This window comes from Rhinolophus sinicus, linkage group LG04, assembly GCF_036562045.2.
Source record: "Rhinolophus sinicus isolate RSC01 linkage group LG04, ASM3656204v1, whole genome shotgun sequence".
NCBI lineage: Eukaryota > Metazoa > Chordata > Mammalia > Chiroptera > Rhinolophidae > Rhinolophus > Rhinolophus sinicus.
Genome location: NC_133754.1, coordinates 133,092,059 through 133,108,633, shown reverse-complemented (window position 1 = coordinate 133,108,633; position 16,575 = coordinate 133,092,059). Strand labels below are relative to the sequence as shown.

Genomic DNA, 16,575 nt, shown 5'->3' with positions numbered 1-16,575 from the left:
TAACATGATATACGACAATCACAATATAGCTAATAACTTTAAATCAAATTTTAAAAAGTAACCCTTCCCCCTCAGGATAATATTCTTCCAAACTTCCTTTTTTCAGGACTTATCTGATATTATTTCTCCTGTTCTTTCCAGGAAACTGGAACTTCTTTAAGTTGTTGACACAAACGCTTTTGCGTCAATATTCCTTCTTTTTCCAATAGCGTCACTTCAGGTGCCTCAATTTTGTTACTGCTTCAAAGTCTTGTTTAAATTATCAGAACTTAGTATTTTGTAGGTCCCTCTTCCTAGCAAACTAACTTCCTCAAAGTATATATAAAGTCCATGGAAATATAATAGGCAAGCACAAATAAACAAGTGCAACCCTCAGCAAAAGGCTAGTGGGGCATCATTCATTCTCTTGTCTCTGTAATTAAAATGAGTATTTGTGTTCACCACAAAGTCAGTTCTCCTTCCATCACCATGTATGTGAGCCCCTTTACCCTCTTGTATGATCCCTCTGCCCCCTTACCCTCTGGTAACCACTAGACTATTGTCTGTGTCTATGAGTTTTTGTTTGAAAATAAATAAATAAATGAGTGTTTGTAATGCTGAGTATTGTAGAATTCTAACCAATATTGAGCCATAAATAGGTGAAAGCCAAGACTGCATCTGATGAAAGGAGATTAGTAAGTAGTGAGAAAAAGGAAACAAAAGGCAATGGGGTTTTGGGAGAACACGGATTTGATGTGCATCTCAAAATTATCACAGGAAGGGAAAGAGAATGGAGGAGCTTGTGTGCCAGGTTAGTATGGGCCAGGAAGTGGAACACATAACTTTGCCTATGTTCCATTGGCCAAAATTCAGTCACAAGTAGGAACTTAACAAGGAGAAAGATTGGAATAAGTAGGCATAGATGCTTCAACAATTAAGAAAATTACGTCCATACAATCTTTATTTCTGTCCCAGAAGATAGGAGATAAAAACAAAATAAAAAACAATGAAAGAAAAAGTATCCTTTTCACCCGTGCTCCCCCCAAAAAAAATAAAAGAGTTGGCAAATAACTATAAGGCAGTTATTGACAAGAGCTATATTATAAAGAAGACTCTGAGGCATGGGTAGAGGGGAGGGAGTAGCCATCTGAAGAAAACGTGAGTTGACTTGAAACTGCAACATCAGCAAATTCAGGCATTACTGAACTTTGCCAGAGTATTTAATTGCTTTTCAACAATGATCTTTCTTTTTAAATTCTATATCTTTGAAACTTAGTGCCCCGTTTTTGGTTTATTAAATGTGGGGGAAAAAGTATCGTATTAAAAATTATTTTTAAATCTCTTTAATACAGGCCATTTATAAGACGGAATTCCCCCTCGATATCGCACTATGTGTATATGCATTTTATTATAAATTCCAATAAAATTTCATTCCAAAGATTAAGTTAGGCTTAGAAATAGATATTGATGTAGATTATAAACTCATCTATCTATCTATCTATCTATCTATCTATCTATCTATCTATCTGCACTACCAACACACCACGCTTAGTCTTCTTAATGTCATATTCCAAATGGATTTAGATACAGTTCCAAAGAATCAGATTTATCAATGTACTGTGCATTTGAATAGAAAATGATATGGAAAATATCAGGAAGAGTATAAATGAATATGTACTAAGCATATTAATGAGATTTTCAACATGTATTGACATAATGACCTAATGACATTTTAAACATGCATTTACATGTTTGCAGTGCCCTTGTAAACATAAAAATAAAACGAGACTTTGTATATGGACTCATGTTTTATTTATTTATTTTCTTCCATTATAACTTGGGAAGTTTAAGAAACCAAAAATTTTATATATAACTCAAATGATACTAAATCAGCAAACTTTTTAACAATATTTAAAAGGAAAGCTTATATGTAGAAAATGTACATGCATTAATTTATTTAATACTTAGAACAGCTTTATGAGTTAAATATAGTTACAGGGGAAGAAACTGAGGCACAGAAGCACTTAAAAACTTCTCTAAGGTAATACAAATAATAAATGGTAGAACCAATGATTTTTTACATATTATGTTTCCCCAGAACCTATACTCTTGATCTCTGTACAAAACTACCTCCCATAACATAATATCTTATATTATGCAAACACATGTTTTTAACAATCCTGTTTCTTTAAAACCTTCATAGTACTACAAATGTATTAATTAATTGTCTTGGAAAACAAAGCAAATATCCCCCCTCATTTCTATATACCAGATATTAAAGAATCATGCAGTAAGTTTTATCTCTACTATATGAAACTCATTCTATTTTTAGCCCAAGGCCAATTTGGAATACATACAAAAAAACTATAACTACAATACCACTGAGTCTTGCTAACAGTATCATAGTCATAACCAGGAAACAATGCTGAGAATGTCATGTTCTTCTCCAGTTCTCAACAGTTGGTTACCAGGAACTAGTCCCTGCACGAATTCACCTTTCTGGCTAATGAATGACATTCAAGCAGGCAAAGGATTATTTGTTGAGATAGTTGCCTAAAATCTAATGCTGGATATCTATCCATACCAACGTAACCTTTAACTGATAGGCTAGAGTACTTCCACAAATAGACAAGTGAAACAAAAGAACTATTAGTTACAAGCCAATAATACATTATTTAATCAACAAATAATATTCCTATCTGCCAGACACAGTGTTATGGATATTCAGTGTTCACACCAAAACCTTGCAAGGTTGACTTATTTTGACTTTTATTATAACTATAATAAAGGTGTAGTGCTACTTTCCTTTCCAACCTAAAACTCTAACTCACCTTTCATTACAAATACTTGGCCAAACAAAATGTCAAATCGTATATATAAAATTGACTTGAATAGCCCTTACATCAAAATGCTGCTTTCTTAGAAATTCAGCAATGTTAATGTGTATCAGTTTGGGAAAAAGATCTGTAATAGCAAAGGCATTGCCTTTGAGAGGTATAGCCTATGTTTGGATCAGAGTTTTAAGAAAGCAGAGCAGAGATCGAATATAGAAGAAATACATCTAGTGGATATACGGTGTATAAGGCAAATGGATATAAATTAAACAAATTACATTTCTAAAGGGGGCCTGGGATCAAAAATGTAATGCAAGACTGGAAAAATATTCTGAAAAACGTTTCATAGCTGCAAATTCAACTAAGCAAAATACACGAAACTATTCAGTGTAGTTTCCATTACTTGAGAGATCCTAGTTAGGAAGGAACAGGTTATGGGGTGGTATCGTTCAGGCTCATTAACTGATGCATATAATTCTTGGAAGATTAACTGTTCTAAAATGAGACTACTGAGGGTTTAAAATGATTCTTAATTTGCATAAAGGCTTTTTCATTGTTGTTGTTCCTTTGTTATGCTAGCAAAATGCTTTAGAATAACACAGCTACTTCCTATTTGTTTAGGCTCCAGAGGAGGAAATCAAGTATCCCTTAATTTTCCTTTTCTTCATCTGAAGTGCAAATTTTAGGTAAATACAGGCATCTTAAAAGCACAAGAAAAGTTTTTTTTTGTTTGTTTGTTTGTTTGTTTTTAAGAAAGTCTTCTCCTCTAAGAAGAGATAGGGTTCCGGAATAATAGTAATAAAGATAATAATAATAATAATAATCTCTGATGACATCTACTCTCTCATTTACATGACAGGCAGTTTGAAAAGAAATGTATTTATTTATTCAACAAATATTTATCAAGAAAAGGGCAACTGGAAGGCACATATACTACTATACCACCAAACTCACAGAGCCAGGCCTCAAAGGCAAGGGGAGTAAAAGCAAAAATAAGTTAATGGGATTATATCAAACTAAACTGCTTTTGCACAGTAAAAGAAACCATCAACAAAACAACACGGCAACCAATGGAAAGGGAGAAGATGTTTGCAAACAATGCCTCCAATTAGAGGCTAATATCCAAAATAGATACAAAACTCATACAACTCAACAACAATAAACAATCCAATTAAATACTAGGCAGAGGACCTGAACAGACAATTTTCCCAAGAAGAACAAATGGCCAACAGATATATGAAAACAAACAAACAAACAAAAAATGCTCTATTTTACTAGCTATTAGGGAAATGCAAATCAAACCACCTCACACTTGTTAGAATGGCTATCATCAACAAGACAAATAATAACAAGCATTGGAGAAGATGTGGAGAAAAAGGAACCATCATACACTGTTGATGGAAATACACATTGTTACATCCACTGCGGAAAACAGTATGGGGGTTCCTCAAAAAAATTAAGAATGTAATCACGATACGATCCAGCAATCCCTCTTCCAGACACCCACCCCAAAATTTGAAAACATTTATCCATAAAGAAATATGTAGCCCGATGTTCATCGCAGCATTATTCATGGTGGCCAAGACATACAAACAACCAAAGTGTCCTTCGATAGATGATTGGATGAAAATGTGGTACATATACACAATGGAATACTACTTGGCCATAAGAAAAAATGAAATATTGCCGTTTGTGACAACACAGATGGATCTTGAGATTATTAACAGATAAAAATAAAGTTGGGATATTGGCCCTCATTAGTTTTCCATACCCACTATTTGGTCTCCTCATATCTGTTTTTTTTTTTGTCCATATAGTCCACCCATCATAATGCCATCATAATTCTTCCAAGATGCAGCTCTGGTTATAGCATTGTACCAATGAGAACAACAATCAAACAACAAATAATAACAAAAGACCAATACCATCAGTGACTAGTTTTCATTTATATAGTAAAATATAATTTTTAGAATGGGATTCAAAGACTTCCACAGATGAATCCCATTACAAACTTTTGAAATACTGTCTCACTCTTTTTTATCATGTCCTATGATGTAGGGTATGCCCTATTGCCAAAATGCCCCTACTCATTTCTACCTCCATGCTTCTCATATTCTCCTCTTGAAAGAAAAATTTATCCAACCCCACACATACATATTCCGTCCAACTCAAAATAACATTTACTTGGTTCAACAATCATATTCCAACCGCTAAAAAAAAAAAGGCTTCTGATTTGATATTCTCGTTCTATCTTGACAATACAGCAACCTCTACGTGTAATGCCATTATGTATAGTGTTGCCAATATTTTTTCCCTCATTTACCATAACATTATATCTAATGTCTTCACAGTAACAAGCTTTTTAACAGTTTGCTAGTTGGGAGTCAATAGGAAAAGCCGATCAATTTTTACAGTGTCAACCCAAATTGATCTTCACGACTTAGTTTTCACTTAGCACCTTGACCTATGCTCTCTATCACAGAACTGATTACATCAGACTACTTGGGATTTATGTGCTATCTGTATTGATCCATGACTTTGTTTAAGTCCAGAATTGCATAATACAATAAGCGGGGATCTTGAAGTCAGAGAGATTTAAATTTGAAACTAACTCTTACATCAAATAGTTCTATGTAATTGGGCAAACTATCCACCATTTTAGAGCCTTAGCTTATTTCCAAAATAGGGGTAAAACCATTTCTTTTACAATATTTCTGTGAAGATTAAATGGGATGACTCATATTAAGCACTGAGGGCATGGTAAGCCCTCAAATGACGGCCGCTTTCTTCTTTTGCTATTATACATGATCTCATGAGCTACACATCGCTCCTTAAAAAGAACATCCTGTAACTCATTTTCTAGGTATCAGGAGTACTGAACAAAGACTGGCATGCAATTAATGCCACTGAACATATGTGGTCTAAACAGAGATCAAAGCAGAGTTTCATACAGCTTTCAACATTGTGTCAGAAATTAGAAACTTTTTATTTAATGGATAAAACTTGGGTCAAATAGTGCAATATCTCATTCTAGACAAACAGATATTACTTACTATTAGTGAGACTTTGAGACAGGTCCTTTACTTCTTTGATTCTCCATTTCTTCACCTGCAAAAATGAGGACATTGGACTAGATCCACGATTTTTCATTTAATTATTGTTTTAAAAATTATTGGCTAATTTATTTATTCTGTAAATGGAATTTTATGGAAGTGAAAAAGAAATGAAAGCATTAAAAGTAGACCTACTCTAGACAAGAGGAATTTTAGGGCCTCTACCTTTTCTTCTTTTCCTCCAAGCCAGACTAAATCTGGCTTAAATCCAGTCAGGGATTTATAGAGGATGCATGAAGAGTTGTGATAGCTAATCAGTCACACAGGCCTACACAGAAAATATATCTAAAAAATAATAAATTTCATCCGTTCATCCATTGAGGGGCATTTAGGTCGTTTCCATATTTTGCTATTGTAAAAAATGCTGAAATAAATATGGGAATGCAGATATCTCTGGGAGATCCTGATTTAATTCCCTTTTGATATACATACATATAAAAGTGAAATGCTAGATGATAAGATAGTTGCATTTTTAATTTTTTGAGGAAACCCCATACTGTTTTACATAATGACAGATAATGGATGAATAAAATGTGACTACACACACACACACACACACACACACACACACACACACACAGGGATATTAGTCACCCTTAAAAGAGAAGGAAATCCTACCATTTGTGACAATATGTATAATTCTGGGAACTTTATTTTAAGTGAAATAAGTCAGATGCAGTAGGGCAAACAATGCCTGTTCTCAGTCATATATGCATCAAAAATGTCAAATTCATAAAAAAAGACAATAGAATGATAATTATCAGGGACTTGGGGGAGGATGCTATGAGGAAATACTGGACGATGGATCAGAGTTTCAGTTACACAATACAAATATGCTTTGAAGATCTAACATACAATGTGAGTATAGTTAACAATTCTGCATGATAGACTTGAAATTTGCTAAAAGGGTAAATCTTGTGTTCTTATCTCTCTCACACACACAAATGCTAACTATAATTGGTGACAGATATGTTAATTAATTTCATTGTGATGAATACTTCACAATGTGTATGTATAACAAAACATCAATTCATATACCCTAAATATAAGCAATTTTTAATTGTCAAAAATTAAATTAAGTATGATAGCCTTTTTACTTGGGAGAAAATAAAATACCAATACTTTAAGCCATTCTTCACATTCACTACTTCCTAAAGATTTGCTGAAGCTATAAAATTATCTTACCAGGTATGCTATGTACATTACCTAATTATAGGTGAAATTCCACAACTCTATTGAACTCTATGCTTAAATAAAGAAAAAAAATCATGTTGGCTTATAAAAGTTAATACAAATAACAAATGAGAGTGATCAGATACCATGTTTCCCTGAAAATAAGACCTAGCCGGACCATCAGCTCTGATGCATCTTTTGGAGCAAAAATTAACATAAGACCCTGTCTTATTTTAATATAAGACTGAGTCTTATATAATATAATATAATGTAACGTAACGTAACATAACGTAACGTAACGTAACGTAACATAACATAACATAACATAACATAACATAACATAACAACATAACAATACCCGGTCTTATGTTAATTTTTGCTCCGAAAGATGCATTAGAGCTGATGATCCTGCTAGGTCTTATTTTGGGGGAAACACAGTATTGATGTTTTCTGTTTTAAAGACCATCATGGGCACAAAACGTATGCGAATGAGCTGTCTTTACACTTTCAATGTCACATAAAGTGTGTTAAGAGGGCCATGATATCGTAGAACGGTCAGTGTACAAAAATCTTGCAAGAAATCATGTAAGAAATTAAACACATACTTTGGAGTCAGATAGACAGTTTTACTATTTAAATATTACAGTTCCAGGAAATGTATTTATCCTTTTTGAGCTGAAGTTGATCTGTAAAATAACAATACTTGTTTCCCCAAAAGTACGACCCAGCCGGACAATCCGCTTTAATGTGTCTTTTGGAACAAAACTTTAGCATAAGCCCCAGTATTTTATATTATATTATATTATATTATATTATATTATATTATATTATATTATATTATATTATATTATATTATATTATATTATATTATATTATATTAAAGACTGGGTCTTATATTATAATAAAATGATACCGGGTCTTATATTAATTTTTGCTCCAAAAGACGTATTAGAGTTGATTGTCCGGCTAGGTCTTATTTTCGGGGAAACACGGTATTGATTTTCCTTGCTTTCGTGTGTATGTTTTGTGATCATTAAGTAATATTTGGTATAAGAAGGCACTAGCTCCTATTAAGTGCTTAATAAATAGTAGTTCCTTTTTCCTTCTACTTCTATATAACTTCATATATCTATATAGTAGTCATGTGAAGCAATGGTAACAACTCAACTTTTTAATGATCTCTTTCACAGTGGTTTCCAACTTTCTAACCTTTTGAAGCTGTTAAAATAAAGTCAAATAATGATACTGCTGTGGCATAAGTGTATGCTAGGATCGATAAATTCTGGTTGTTGGAATAAATTGCAATTAATGTGGTAGTGCTTGATTGCTTGACAGTAGGTAGTCTTTCTAGTCCAAATAAACTCAAGTATCAGTCAGATTTATAAGCTAATTAATGTGGACTTCACGTGCATTTCATTGGGAGACCATCAGATCATATTGTCTATTGTCCACATCAAGGATGTTCCTTTGATTTTGCTGTGCGTCATTATAGGTGACAAGTTTTCTTTACTTGTTTGCTTTGTTTACTCAAGAATATAAGCTTCCTTTTTAATAAAATAGAGTATAGAAGACATTTAATGACTTAAATAAGCACTGAATGCTCTAGAAATTTCAATGTTGGTGCCAGTCTTTTTCTATTTCTATATGTTTAAGATAAAAAATATGCAAGAATTCAGAAATAACAAAGGCATCAACATAGTCAAGGAGGGTGATTATTACTGAATCTTTGTAGCAATAGAAAAATGCATATGAGTAATGAATTTATAGGCTAGAAAACCACAGGATAGGTATATTTCATATATTAAAATTATTTAAACAATCTATTAAAACAGCCAAATTACAACATATGCATAGATAATTATCTAGTGAATACGGGACATTCATAGACTAAAGCAAGGTAATTTAAGTAATCCTTTGGATTCAAATTCCCTTAAGGCATATTAATGTGTGTGTTTTCCTCTACTTGGTATTTACTCACTAGTATGTTTCCCACTAGAGATTAAAATTTTACTGAAAGAAAAATAAAAATAGTGCAATTCCTCAAAAGGCATAATGGTATACTATATATGGTATGACTGTTTTAACAAAAGGCATATTTCCCATTTAAATAGACCTACCCAACACCTCTTATAAATGCTATGATTTTTATTTTAAAAAGCAAGCAACAATCAGAATCATGGAAAACATTTCCTTGATGTTATGCCTTTTCTGTTGTTCCATATTTATGTTACATATTTATTTTAGGTGCTAATGTTACATCCAGTAAGTCTTTCATCCTACTTATTATAGTACAATTACGTAATTTCCTGTTCTGAGCCCTACTAACCTTTCCCAACCTGTCCTAGATTTGTGAAGACTGAAGCCAAAAATACTAATCTTCTTTTTGAACACTGATGACTTCCAATCACCCACCAGACTTTCTGACTCAGTAAGTGTTCAATAATTATCTCTTGGATAAAGAAACTAATCAAAATTATTATTATGAATTATAAATGATCATATTTGTGACTTCAATTATACATGAAACTGTGTTTTGATAATTTTGAGTAATCTTTTAAAAGCTTTTATGTATGACAATACAAAATTATATTAAATTTAAGCGATTTTACAAAAACACAACAGAAAACATTAGAATTGATAATAGCATTTTAAAGAACAAATTGGATCCTAAGATCAAGTGTTGAAATAAATGTTTCAATGTAAAGATTAATAGAACTCCATGGGAAAATAATGTGAAAAGAAAAATTGGAAGCAAAATCCATTCCCTAGCTCTTAGTTCATGTCATCTATAACAAGAACTTGTTCTCCTTGAAAGCAAACCATGTCTATTAAGCTTCTTATTCCTAAGATTCAACACAATACCTGGTTCATTATTGGACTCAATTTGGGTTTTAAATGTATTGATCACTCAACCAATTACCTGTTCCAGAATGTCAGAACATTAAACAAAAAAGTGCACAAAATATCATAAAAACAATGATTTGAAAATATATGAAAATGTATAATACAGTAATTTAAATTAATATGGCATAGACTACATATGCTGTACTTTTATAAGATCACAGTATTATTCTAAACTATAAGTGATATTAGAACTCAAAAAACATCTGAATAGATAGGTTTAAAACAATTTCATGAAGAGCTCTTCCTCTTTTCCATTCTAAATTCAGTGTTTATATTATGATTAGAGTTGAAGATAATATTTGAGAGCATCTTTTGCCCGTATCTGTACGTTGATCTGGAGTGTCTTGTTATCCTGTCCTTTGGTTATATTAGCTGGAGTCAATAGTAGAAGAGGATGCACATCTGAAAGCGAGAGGTACTATAATTCCACAGACTATGTATTCTTGCCTAAGCCTTACAGCAACTGTACAGTTCTGATTGAAGTTGGTTATGTCCATCCGTCTGATTATCAATTTGTTTGAAATTTTGCAACAAACAGTTATAGCTTCATGTGCTGAATAATCGTGACGTCATTAAAATAAACATTTAAATACTTATTCTGCCAGGTGGACAAATCCTAGCCATGGGGGAACTCTCTTTCTCCTCACTCTAACCTATACCCATCCTACCAGTCTCCACCCATTTTCATTCTCATGAGCCACACACACTCCCCCACACCCACCCAATTGATTTTTGCTTCTCTCCCTTGGTCCTGCCTCTCTTTATTCCCCATTGCCCTTCACTAGGGCTAGTCCAGACAAATCCTGCCTTTCATGAGTACATTTTGTTTTTCTTCCAGACTTTTTTTCCTTGGGTTACTTTTCATGGGGCAATATTAACATCAGTCTGAGCTTCTAACTAAAAGTTATCTAAAATTGCCAATCACATATGCCTATGATCCACTTTCTTAACATGAAATGTTATGTAGATTTTTAACAGCACTATCTAATTTTAGGCAAAAGGAATGTCAGAAAATAGCTGTTGGAGTATGAAATAGAACTCTACTGATTTAAAACAGGAATGATGAACACATAAAGTGGTGAAACAGTGGCCCATGCATTGCATACATCACCGCAGTCAAAACTCTACCCCTCTGTCCCTCTGAGCAACAACACGGCCTCTGAATCATTCTTAATAGCATGTTCTTGGTCAGTTACATGTCAAAAACTTTATCCCTTATTAAAAATGTATCTTTTAGCACATGCTATTAAAAAATAACTTACCTCCTCCACTAGAATATAGCATGTAGTACATTATTTCTTCAGTTTCTAAATCTTTTCAAATTGTTTCTCTAACAATAAGTGTGAAATGCAATCACTGGAACATGGAAAAGTATAAATATACACGTGCATACATTCACACAAATATGTGTACACACACATACACATTCACACATATTTTCTGGCTCTAATTTCTGTCCCTGGAGATAAATCAGTCCAGCTAACATTGTGGTCTATATTCTCATCAGTTATTTCCAACTAAATAAATTACTAAATAGTAATATGCATAAACACTTATATAAAAATGTATATATGAATATATACAAACAAATAATTTATTATTGTTTGAATACATGAACAAGTATAAATGGTCATTTTCTTTTAGTAATATTTTTTAAATTTATGCTTAATTTTAAAATAATCACTTAGAAATGATAAAAATAAATGGAACGAGTCATCTTGGGTAGGCAATATAATTGCCCCCTATAGATGTCCATGTTCTAATTCCCAGAATCTGTGAATATGTTATGTCACATGGTAAATGGCAAATGGGTAATTGAGGTTGTAGATGGAATTAAATTTCTATTCAGTTCAACTTGAGATGGTAGACATTACCTTGGATTGTACAGGTGGGTCCTGGATAATCATAAGGGTCCTCTTAAGTGACAAAGAGAGGCAGGAGAATAAGAATCTGAGTGATATGATCTGACAAAGACGTGACCAGCCATTGGCCTATTTGGCTTTGAAGATAGAAATGTGCATCTGAAATGCCGGTAGCCTCTAGAAACTGCAAGCCAGGGGAATAAAAATTCCCCTAGAGCTCCCAGAAAGAAATGCAGCCACACTTTAAACGTTTGTGTACAAATTATTGTGAACATACTTTTTTTTCATTTCTTATGAGTATATACCTAGAAGAAAATTTGCTAGATTGTATGGTAACTCTATGGTTATCATTTAGAGAAACTGTGCAACTGTCTTCCAAAGCAGATGCACCATGTATATTCCCATAAGCAAATGTATAAAGATTCCAATTTCTCCACATCCTCATGAATACTTGTTATTGTCTGTCTTTTTAATTATAACTGTTTTGGTGACCTGTGATTGTACCTCATTGCAGTTTTGGTTTGCATTTTTCAAATGGCTAATAATGTGAGCATCTTTCCATGTGCTTATTGGCCATTTGAATATATTATTTGGAAAAAATGTCTATTCAAATCCCTCATCCATTCCCAGTATCTTTTTAATATCCTGAATAAAGAACAACCATTGTCTCCTTGAGGGTTTTTTCTTTTTTTAATTTTAATTTAATAGACATATTTTTAGTTTTAAGTTCACAGCAAAATTTAGTGAAAGATACACTACCCACATTCCCTCTAGTACAAAACATGCATAACCTCCCCCATTATCATCATCACCAACCAGAGCTGAACAAAGTGGTGCTGGTACATTTGTTCTAATTGATGAAACTACACTGACACATCATTATCACACAGAGTCTATAGTGTACATTAGGACTCACGCTTAGTGTTATGAAATCAATGAATTTGGACAAATGTATAATGCTATATATCCATCACTGTATTACCATATAGAGTAATGCCATTGCCCTAAATATTCTTAGTGTTCAGCCTATGCATCCTTCTCGCTCTCCAACCCCTGGAAACCACTGATCTTTTTATTGAGTACATAGTTTTGCCTTTTCCAGAGCATTGTATAGTTGAAATCAAATAGTATGCAGCCTGTTAAGTTTGGCTTCTTTCATTTAGTGATATGCATCTAAAGTTCCTCCTTGTCTTCTCATGGCTTGATAGTTCATTTCTTTTTAGCACTAACTACTACTCCATCGTCTGGATGTACCAGTTTACGTATCCATTCATATACTGACAACAAATATTGGTCGCTTACTAGTTTGAGCAATTATGAATAAAGCTGTTATAACCATCCATTTCCAAATTTTATGTGGAAATAAATTTTCAACTCCTGTGGATAGATACCAAGGAACATGGATGTTAGATCACAGCATGGTAAGAGTATGTTTACTTTTGTAAGAAATTGACAAAATGTCTTCCCAAGTAGCTGTACCACAAGCAGTGAATGAGAATTTCTGTTTCTCCACATCCTCATGAGCATTTGAGATAATCAGTATCCTATAGGTATGCAATGGTATCATGTTATTGTTTTAATTTCCATTTCCCTGATGACATATGATGTAGAACATCTTTTCATATGATCATTTGCCATGTACATATCTTCTTTGGTGAGGTATCTATTAAGGTTTTATAATAGGGTTATTTGTTTTCTTATTATTGAGTTTTAAGAGTTCTTTCATTATTTTGAATTACAGTCTGAAGTGAATCAAATTTATTGTGTCCTTCCAAAATTCAGATGTTGAAATTATAACACCAAATATGATAGTATTAGAAGACAGAGCCTTTGAAAGATAACTAGGTCATAAGGATCGAGCCCTATGAATGGTATTAGTGCCCTTAAAAAAGGTACCCAGGGAGATCTCTCACACACTTTCTGCCATCTGAGGACACAAGAAGAAGTTGGCATTCTGAAATCTGGAAGAGGGCCCTCGCAGAACACCGCATTTGTTGGTGCCTTGATCTTCGACTTCAGAATTGTGAGAAATAAATGTCTGTTGTTTGAGCCAAATAGTCTCTGTTATTCTGTTACAACAATCTGACATAAGACACAATCCTGTATCAGATGCGTCTTTTTTGCAAATATTTTCTTTCAGTTTGTGCCTAGTCTTTTATTGTTTTGACACTATCTTTCACAAAGCAAAATGTTTCAATTTCAGTGAAGTCCAGTTTTTTTTTTCTTTTTCCTAACATGGAGGGAATACGACTGAATGTGCTTATTACACTTACAGAGAACAAACCTATATATGTTTAATATGATGATAACTTTTATTTTTTAAGCAGTTTTAAGTTCACACTAAAATATACTGGAAGGTACAGATTTCCCACATTTATCTATCAGTGTATACAAAAGATAGCGGATGGGAATTGAATGTCCACAGAAATTTATCATTGGTAAGACTGGAAAATGTCCAAGAGCATGTTGATACAAAGCAACTCAGCATTCAGATCCTTTACTTTCAAATAATGAAAAGAAAAATGTTAATGATGGTTGTTAAAGCATGAGGATGGGTGGAACTAGCTTGTGGGGTGGTACAAGTTCACAGGTATGGGACAGTATGGATTAGATAACATTTTATGGATTAATAAATAGACCTATTACACCAGGTCTACAGAATACACTTTTCCCCTTTTCTTTATTTTGTTATACACGAACCCAGAAAACCTTATCAGTTTTTAGTGTTTCATCAATTAATCAGCAAAGATTTTCCTTTTTAGTCAAATATAGTCAAATAAACTAAAAAGTAATATTCAAGAACCAAGTCAATTTATCTTGGAAATAGGCATTCTATAAAAATTCTGTTACCTAAAACACTTCCTTTTTATTACATGATATTTATTTTACTTGATATTCTCTGGGGTGGCTCATATGAACATTATTAAAATCAATCAATCATGTATTTCCCTGGCTTTCTGCAGTGTCTATCATACAGTCAACATTAACAAATGTGTTTCTCTCAGTGCCAAATTATACTTTGATAGAGCTCACACATAAACCATACCTAACTAAAGGGCTGGATTTGTTCAAATAGGTCTTCTTATTAACCACCACCCCCCAAAAGATACTGTGTTAAAGCCATGAAGTGATACAGGGCACTAAATAACCACGTTGGGTTCAGTCATGGCTGACATTCTTAGTCTTTAAATGTGCAGAGGCTTGGATCAGAAGCTATAATTTCATCGAGAAGTAATACTGGGAAATCAGGAATTAGCAATACCCAGACACTTGAATCCAAATTTGCTGAGTAGAAAATTCCTAAAATTTTGCCTCACATTTGCTCAAAAAAATAAAATTAAATTAAATAAAGCCTGTTTTTCTCTTTGTTTATTAATTTCTTAAGCTTTTTGAGGAATGGACATGTGGAGATATAAGGAAATGCACAGAAACATACAACATTATATATACTCTTTCCCCAAAAATAAGACCTAGACAAACAATCAGCTCTAATCCACCTGTCGGAGCAAAAATTAATATAAGACCCAGTATTATATTATATTATATTATACTCTATTATATTATATCCAGTCTTATAGTAATTTTTGCTCCATAAGATACAACAGAGCTGATTGTCTGGCTAAGTCTTATTTTGGGGGAAACACGGTATATTTATTTTCCAGATGGTACTTTGATAATGAAGGTAGAAAGTCTCAAATGTGCACCTGCATAGATGGATCAGCAAGTCTCTTTAGGGAAACACAGCTCGTGAGAGAGACTGAGATTTGAGTCAATATTAGGTATACATGTTAATTTTGGAGGCACTGAAAGGTAAATTCAAATTCATGAATATGTAGTAACTTTGAGAACAGAATGTGGTGTAAGGAGGACGGCTTAAGATGGATTCCTATTTCATCAATCTGTGGGTTCTGCTTGTAGTTCTAATGCAACCCATTTTTACCTCATTAACCTTTCAAAGGCACTCCATTTTCACCTTATTTTTGAACCTAACTGAGTTATGTTCACTAAATTGTAACAAAACATTACTAAAATAAACACATAAAAATTAATTTATGCTGTTTCACTACCAATAGATTATTATGACTATATGAATACTGCTGCTAATCTGAGTTCTTGTTTCGGAGCTGGAAGTACTTAACCCAATATTAGTGCATCACAGTTGGGCAGATTCTTATACTTGATAGTTTGTTGTGACTATTGTCATTCCTATTCTTCCTCTGTCCTCTCCATGGCATTTGATTTGACTTGAGGTGAATTAACATGATTTATTGCTATTCATGTAGAAATTTTACAACACTTCTGCAGACAGAGCAGGTGAGGTCCTGCTTATATAAAAGAGATAATTGTCTTATGTGTTAGGTTAAAGGAATGAAATATAGATCACAAGTATTAATAGCTACATTTGTGGGAGTGTATAGATTTATAATTCCAAGAACATATGTAATCGAATGTATTGCTTCTTCAAGCGTTTTGTGATATTGGATATAAACTTAATCCCAATCTATTAGTATTTGATTATACAACAATGGCACTCCTTTTTCTATTACTTTAGCTACCATAATATGTTATCTAAGTGACTTGAAGTAATTACAGAGTTTACAAAATAGGATAAACTTATTTTCTGCAGGATTTCAACCAGAGAAATCTATATTAACTTTTATTTATCTGCTTCACTTGTATAATATCCACAATACTGATCCCTCAGTGCCA

The 16,575-nt window shown here is 33.0% G+C and overlaps 1 protein-coding gene across 44 annotated transcripts in view; it reads right to left on the bottom strand.

Moving 5' to 3' along the window:
- PTPRD (protein tyrosine phosphatase receptor type D) overlaps nucleotides 1-16,575 on the bottom strand; it is a 2,063,955-nt gene that overhangs the window by 1,810,974 nt on the left and 236,406 nt on the right. For 43 of the 44 annotated variants that reach the window (XM_074330405.1, XM_074330404.1, XM_074330420.1 and 40 more), the window contains exon 2: nucleotides 5,867-5,921. The exons of the other annotated variant lie outside the window; for it this stretch is intronic. The gene's annotated coding sequence lies outside the window, so the exon portion shown is untranslated. The remainder of the gene's footprint in view (nucleotides 1-5,866; nucleotides 5,922-16,575) is intronic. 44 annotated transcript variants of the gene reach the window in all.